Below are 6,336 nucleotides of genomic sequence, written 5' to 3'. Positions count from 1 at the left end.
GATGACGTGGAGTGATGGAGCAGCTGGGGATTTTAGATTCAGAGAGGGAGAGGGATTGTGTTCTGAAGACCGGGGAGGTGTGGGAGGCAGGCTTGCAGGGTATACCCTTTGGTTGGTTGATTATGCATGGAGGGGACTGTAACCATGGCAATGATGTGATAGACAATAGAATGAATGTAAAACTAATGTTCTCCCATGTAAACTATCACATAATTCACAATAAAACATTTTAAGAAGAAAAAAAAAGATAGCAGGGCAGAGAGCAGGCAAGCAGGTTGAACAGGTAAAATGGCAGGCTGCTGTTGACTCCCATGATTAGCAGGTAAAAGAGCAGGCCACTGGATCAAGTCCAAAGAATTGGAAGTTAGATGATGAGCCAGATGCAGGATCTAGACCTAGCAGAAAGCAACATACTCTGCCTGTGTCCAATTACTGGGAGCAGGTCACAACCCTGAGGAAACTTCCTTTCATGATTGGATGCTCATAGTGATCTCTATATGATTAAATTAAACCCTTGTGTTGTTTGAATGACTGCTTCTTGATATATGTAGTTTCATTACGAGCACATGACGTTTTCTGGGATTCCCATTCTTTACAAAATTTTCCATAGTTTATTATGACCTACACAGTCAAATGCCTTTGCATAGTCAATAAAGCAAAAGTCCTAGTGTAGCGCTGTAGGATAAGTACTGGACTGCTAACCACAAAGTTGGTGGTTCAAACCCACCAGTCACTCCTTGGAAAGCCTTATACAGGACCACTAAGTCAAACAGACTCCATAGCACTTAACAACAGCAAGCATCTTGTATTCTCTACTTTGAGCTCAAATCCATTTGACTTCAGAAATGATATCCCTCATTCCATGTCCTTTTCTAAATCGGAGTTGAATTTCTAGCCGCTCTCTGTAAAAGCACTGTTGCAAGCATTTTTAAATTATCTTCACTAAAATTTTAGTTGCTTGTGGTTTTAATGATATTGTTCATTGATTTCCGGATTCTTGAGCCACCTTTCTTCAGAAGGGGCACAACAATAGATCTCTTCTAATTGGCTGTCCATGTAGCTGTCTTCATGGTTTCCAGCAGTGTTTCAGTTTGTTGAAATATTCTAATTTGTATCTAATCAATTCCTGTTAGGTGCCGTTGAGTTGGTTCTGATTCATAAGACCTTGTGCATAAAAGAACCAAACACTGCCCAGTCCTACACCATCCTCACAATCATTGTTATGCTTGAGCCCACTGCTGCCGCCTCTGTACCAATCCATCTCATTGACCTTCCTTTTTCGCTGACCTTCCTTTTTTTCACTGTCTTTTCCTTCTTTCTAGTCCTCTTCACAACTAAGTATGATGTTCTTCCCCTCCTGATAACATGACCAAAGTATAAGAGACGCAGTCTCACCATCCTGGATTCTAAGGAGCATTCTGGCTGTACTTCTTGCAACACAGATTTGTCTGTTCTAGCATTCTGTGGCACTTTTCATATTCTTTTAAAACACCGTAACTCAAATGTATCAATTCTTCTACTGTCTTCCTTATTCAATGTCTAACTTTTACAAGTAGCTACTGAAAATACCATGGCAAGGCCAGTCACACTTTATTCCTCAAACTGACAGCTTTGCTCTTAACACTTCAAAAAGGTCTTGTGCAGCATATTTGATTAATGCAATATGTTGTTTGATTCCTTGACTGCTGCTTCCATGAGTGTTGACAGTGGATCCAAGCAAGATAAAGTCTTTCACAACTTCAATCTTTTCTCCATCTATCATGGAGAAGATATTTTTAATGCTCAACTGGTGAGGAATTTTGCTTTCTTTACATTGAGGTGCAACTCATACTGATCTTCATCAGTACATATTTTAAGTCGTCTTCACTATCAGCAAACAAGGTTTTATTATCTGCATATCTCAGGCTGTGAAGAAGTCTTCTGATAAACCTGATGCCAGGTTCTTCAGATAATTCAGCTTTGCAGATTATTTGCTCAGCATAAAGATTGAATAGTATAGTGCAAAAATACAACCCTGCCACACATCTTACCTAATTTTAAACCATCCAAGTGTCCCCTTGTTCTGTTTGAATGACTGCCTCTTTGTCTACACATAGGTTCCTCACGAGGAGAATTAAGTGTGAGAATACACATTGTTCACAATGTTATCCATAGCTTGTCAAGATATACACAGTCTTTTCATTGTCTGGTATGCTCTGCTAACAGCCAATATCCAGTTGGCGTCAGCAATGAAATCCCTCATTTCATATCCTCTTCTGAATTGACTCGATCCTATGATGTACTGCTGCAGCCATTTTAAAATTATATTTAGCAAATTTTTACTTGAATATTATATTAATGATACTTCTGCATGCATTCCTTAGGGTCACTTTTCTTTGGAATGGGCACAAATATGAATCTCTTATCAATTGGCAAGGTAGCTATCTTCCAAATATCTTGGCATAAATGAGTGCCTCCAGTGCTGCATCTGGATGCGAAAGCTGGACAGTGAATAAGGAGGATCGTAGAAGAATTGATGCCTTTGAGTTGTGGTGTTGGAGGAGAATACTGAAAGTGCCATGGACTGTCAAAAGAACCAATAGATCTGTTTTGGAAGAAGTGCAGCCAGAGTGCTCCTTGGAGGCCAGGATGGCTAAGCTTCGTCTCTCCTACTTTGGACATATTGTCCGGAGGAAACAATCGCTGGAGAAGGATATCATGCTGGGTAGGGTGGAGGGTCAGAGAAAAAGAGGAAGACCCCCAACGAGATGGATCAGCCAGGTGGCATCATTGATGGACTCAAGTGTGGCAGCGGTAGTGAGGTTGGCCCAGGATCGAACATTGTTTCATTCTGCTGTGCATGGGGTCGCTATGAGTCGGTTCCGACTCGATGGCATCTGACAACAACAAGTGCTGCATCAGTTTGTTGAAAGATTTCAATTTGCATTCCATCAACTCCCAGAGCCTTGTTCTTTGCCAGTGCCTTCAGTGCACCTTGGAATTCTTCCTTCAATAACATTGACTATTGATCATATGCTACCTCTTGAAATGGTGAATACCGACCATTTCTTTTTGGTACAGTGTCTCTGTGTATTCCTTCCATCTTTTCATGTTTTCTGCATCATTCAATATTTTGCCAATGTTGTTGTTGAGTACTGTGGAGTCAGTTCTGACTCATAGTGACCCTGCACAGGGTTTCCGAAGCTGCAAATCTTTATGGGAGTAGAAAGTCTCATCTTTGTCCTGTGGAACAGCTGGTTGTTTCAAACTGCCGACCTTGAGGTTAGCAGCCCAATTTGTAACCACTACGCTACCAGAGCTCCTGGAGGCTTGAATGTTTTCCTCGGTTCTTTCAGTTTCAGACAAGCTGAGATTGTGTTCTTCCCTTTTGGTTTTCTAACTCCAGGTCTTTGCACATTTCATTATAATACTGACATTGTCTTTTGAAGTTATCCTTTTAAATTTTCTGTTCAGCACTTTTACCTCCTCATTTCTTCCATTTGCTTTAACATCTCTATGCTGGAAAGCAAGTTTCAGAGTCTCTTCATACATTTGTTTTTGTTTTTTCCTTCTTTCTAGTCCTCTTAATAACTTTTTGCTTTCTTCCTGTATGATGTTCTTGATGTCATCACACAACACTTCTGGTTTTTGGTCATTAGTGTCTGATGCAGCAAATCTGTTCTTGAGATGATTTCTAAATTCAGGTGGGATATGTTCAAGGTCATATTTAGGCTCTTGTGGACTTATTTTCATTTTCTTTAGCTTCACCTAGAACTCATATAGGAGGAATTGATGGTCTTCTGTTCCACAGACTGCCAATGGTCTTGTTTTGGTTGATGATAGCAAGCTTTCCCACTATCTCTTCCCACAGTTTATTCCATCAATTTGATTTCTGTGTATTCCATCTGGTGGTGTCCATCTGTACAGTCATGTTTTATGTTGTTTAAAAAGGGTAATGAGTAAGTAAGTCATTCATCTTGAAAAATTCTATCATACCATCTCCAGTATTGTTTCTTTCATCAAGGTCATAATTTCCAACTACTGATCCTTCCTCTTTGTTTCCAACATTTACCTTTGCATTCCAATCACCAATAATTGTCAATACATCTTGATTGCATGTTTGATCAATTCCAGAGTGAAGAAGCTGGTGGAATTCTTCAATTTCATCATCATTGGCTTTAGTGGTGGGTGCATAAATTTGAATAATAGTAGGTGTTATGTATATTACCCTATCACAAACTGTTATACTTCAAGATAGATCTTGAAATCTTCTTTTTGTTGATGAGTGTGATACCATTCCTCTTCAATTTGTCATTCCTGGAAGAGTAAAACATATGATTGTTAGATTCAAAATGGCCAATACCAGTACATTTCAACTCACTAATGCCTAGGATGGAGTCTTGGTGTGGCATTCTGGGTTAATGCATTGGACAACAATGCCAGTTTGAATCACAAGGTCAGTGGTTCAAGCTCACCAGCCTCTCCCCAGAAACCCTATACAGGGTTGCTATGAGTCAGACCCAACTCAAAGGCACTTACCACCACCACCACCAACATTGCCTAAGATATCACTCTTTATAAGTCCCATTTCATTTTGACAACTTTCAATTTTCCTAGATTCATACTTCTTACATGCCACGTTCTGATTATTTATCAATGTTTACAGCTGTTCTATCGGGCTGCTACCCTCAAGGTTGGCAGTTCGAAACTACCAGTGGTTCCACGAGAGAAAGCTGAGGTGGTCTGCTCCAGTAAAGATTTACAGCCTCGGAAACCCTGTGTAGGGTCACGATGAGTCGGAACTGACTCCACGGTACTTAACAACAACAGCTGTTCTCATTTTCAGTTGTACTTCATCAGCAAATGAATGTCTCAAAAGCTTTAATCCATTTGCGTCATCCTGGTCTACTGTACTTTGAGGAAGCAGTTCTCTGTTAATTGTATTTTGAGAGCCTTCCAACCTGAAGGGCTCATCTTCTGGCACTATGTCTGACAATATTCTGGTGCTATTCAGTGTTTTGATATTCTGTATTCTTTTGCTACTGGACAGTGTTTCACTTCTATTCACAAGGTTTTCAGTGACTAAACATTCAGAAGTAATCCATCTCTGCTTCTTCCTACTCTGTCTTAGTCTGGAAACTCAGCTGAAACCTGTTCCCCATGAGTGATGCTGCTGGTATTTAAAATACCATTGGCATAGCTTCCAGTAACATAGCAACACAAAAGCCAATTCAGTACGACAAACTGACAGATGAATGAAGCCTTGATTTTCTCCATTGCCTTCAGATTGGACTTCTTTCTTCAATACCATTGGTTCTTGACCATATGCTACCTCTTGAAATGGCTGAACATCAACCAGTTCTTTTTGGTACAGTGACTTTGTTTATTACTTCCATATTCTTTTGTTTCCTGTATCATTCAATATTTTGCCCATAGAGTAACCCAATATTTGATTTTTTTTTTTTTCTTCAGTTCTTTCAGCTTGAGAAATGCTGAGTGTGTTCTTCCTTTTTGGTTTTCTGGCTCAAGGTCTTTGCACGTTTCATAATACTTGTTTTTTTTTTCTTGAGCTTCCCTTTCAAATTTTCTGTTCAGCTCTTTTACTGCATCATTTCTTCTAGTTGCCTTGTTGTTGTTGTCATGTGCCATTGAGTCAGAACCGACTCATAGCGACCCCATGCACAGCAGAACGAAACAATGTCCGATCCTGGGCCAATCTCACTACCGCAGCCACACTTGACGCCATCAATGATGATACCTGGCAGATCCATCTCGTTGGGGGTCTTCCTCTTTTTCTCTGACCCTCCACCTTACCCAGCATGACATCCTTCTCCAGTGACTGTTTCTTCCGGACAATGTGTCCAAAGTATGAGAGATGAAGCTTAGCCATCTTGGCCTCCAAGGAGCACTCTGGTTGCACTTCTTCCAAATCAGATCTATTGGTTCTTATGGAAGCCCATAGCACTTTCAGTATTCTCCTCCAACACCACAACTCAAAGGCATCAATTCTTCTACGATCTTCCTTATTCACTGTCCAGCTTTCGCATCCATATGAGGTTATTGAAAATACCATGGCTTGGGTCAAGCGCACCTTAGTCCTCAAGCTGACATCTCTGCTCTTCAATACTTTAAAAAGTTCCTGTGCAGCAGATTTGCCTAATGCAATACATCATTTGATCTCTTGACTGCTGCTTCCATGAGTGTTGATAGCTGATCCAAGAAGAATGAAGTCCTTGACAACTTCAATCTCTTCTCCATTGATAAGAATGCTGTTTATTGGTCCAGTGGTGAGGATTTTTGTTTTCTTTACATTGAGTTGTAATCCATACGGAAGACTGTGTTAGTTGCCTTAATGTC

This window comes from Chrysochloris asiatica, unplaced genomic scaffold, assembly GCF_000296735.1.
Source record: "Chrysochloris asiatica unplaced genomic scaffold, ChrAsi1.0 scaffold00107, whole genome shotgun sequence".
NCBI lineage: Eukaryota > Metazoa > Chordata > Mammalia > Afrosoricida > Chrysochloridae > Chrysochloris > Chrysochloris asiatica.
This window is presented reverse-complemented; position numbering follows the sequence as displayed.